Consider the following 2,243-nt stretch of genomic DNA (forward strand, 5'->3'; position numbering starts at 1 on the left):
TATCATTTATGTTAGACGTCGTGAATCCTAGCACAACACAGTGTTACCATCCTACACCGTAGGAGTATAGCATTTGTCAGACACTAAAGCTATTTATAGCTTTCTCCTATTACCTTATGTTTTGAAAGTTAATACATTTTTATACACAAAATTAGTTGTCAATTAATTTTAATGTAATCATCAAATGAAATATTAAGCACCTGAAATAAATAGTAGACTATAATGCTAATAAGACACCTTTGCACTTTCACATCGGTTTTGGTCTTAATTTCCCGTTACACACCAAGCTAAGGCGTTAGCCCATCATCGCTCGGTTTCTTCTCTCGAAGGATGTAAGGACTGAAAAATAAATAACGATACGAAAAAGTAAATTGCAGAAACTAAATTACAGGAAATGGAAATACTGGAATTTAAAGTACTGGAAATTAAATGACTGAAAGTAAATTGCTGGAAATTAAATGACAGAATTGTAAATTGCGGTAAAGTAAAGACTGAAATGTAAAGGACTGAAATGTAAAGAACTGAAATGTAAATAACTGAAATATAAAGACTGAAATATAAAGGACTGAAATATAAATGACTGAAATATAAATTATTGAAATATAAAGACTGAAATATAAATGACTGAAATATAAATTATTAATAACTAAATAATATTAATTAAATTTAATCTAATCATAATAATGAAAGAAAATACATGATGGGATGACAAGTGGTACTTTCATGGGATAAGGAGGTGACATATGAAAACCTTGGAAAATGGGGTTGACTTTTGAAGAAAACTTGCAAGCTAAGTAACGAAACTTGCAAAATAAGTTTCGTTATAAAGACCGAAAGATTACTTGCAAACTTGTAAAAATAGATTATTTAGTCTACGTAAATTAACTGTGAGCCACAACGGATGAGATCCGATGTAAAGCAACAACGATCGATTAATTCGTAACTCGTAAAAGATAAGAAAACATAACGTAACTTAGAACAAAAATGAGATGAAGATTAAACACGAATACTTAAATTAAAACTTGAGAATGAAAGCACAACTATAAAAGTTGGTTCTTGAAATGTCAAACAACGTAAACCGAAAGCCTAGAACCGAAAGCAATATTCTAGAGTGCAATTATCGCTAATATCACAAGTGTTAAATGGTAGAAAGTATAAAAAGTGTTGTTAAAACAAGCCTTAAGCCTCCTTATATAGGCTAAGGAAGATCTCATAGTGGGTGCCAACTAATAAGACAAAAACCTCTTCAAAACTGGGCTTTGACCGGGCCCAAGGTCGTTGACCACGCCTCCTCTATGGATCAGCCCATTTCTTCACGGCCCAAGCAGAATTTCAGCTCTCAGACAGGTACTATAGGACCTTGCAACTCCTGGTCCTGTAGGACTGCCGTAGGACTGGGCTCAAAAATCATCAAAACCTGTAAAAACAGGGAATTAACATTAGATATACTATATAACTACTAATATGTGAAAAAGACATAAAAAGACTCAATTAAGATACTAATGGGCAAATAAAACAAGGGAAAATGGTTAAAAAAATGATGTAATAAGGTTAATAAAATAACACTTATCATGTACCCAACCCTTGTTGAAGTGACTGCCAATATCTTGACGTAAATCGACCGTCTCTATCCGATAGAATGGAATGAGGTACTCCATGTCTAGTTATAATTTCATTTATATAAATTTGAGCCAACTTTTCCATTTTATAATCTTCTCGGATCGGTAAGAAATGAGCAGATTTTGTCAGTCGATCTACAATTACCCAAATTGTATCATGCCCTTTCCAGTTCTGGGCAACTTTGTGATGAAATCCATTGATATTTGTTCCCACTTCCATTGGGGAATCTCGGGTTGCTGAAGCAGACCGGAAGGTTTTTGGTGTTCAGCCTTGACCATTGCACAAATTAAGCACTTATTTACATACAGGGCAATGTCTTTGTTCATTCCAAGCCACCAATAATGTTCCCTTAAATCCTTATACATCTTATCTGTTCCCGGGTGAATTGAATATTTTGATCGATAAGCTTCGTTCAAAATTATTGATCTAAGATTGCCATTCTTAGGTATCGAAACCTTGTCTCCCAAATAATTCACTCCGTCAGATTTCAATTGAAACTTAGTCTCTATGTGGTGGAGAGTCTCATTCATCAAATTCTCTTTCTTTAATGCTTCTTTTTTATCTTTGAGAATTTGTGCTTTCAAACATGTGTTTACTAATGCTCCCAAAGCTCGCACTCTTGT

This window comes from Cynara cardunculus, unplaced genomic scaffold (assembly GCF_001531365.2).
Source record: "Cynara cardunculus var. scolymus isolate 2C unplaced genomic scaffold, CcrdV1 Un_Scaffold_4993, whole genome shotgun sequence".
In the NCBI taxonomy this organism is placed as follows: Eukaryota; Viridiplantae; Streptophyta; class Magnoliopsida; order Asterales; family Asteraceae; genus Cynara; species Cynara cardunculus.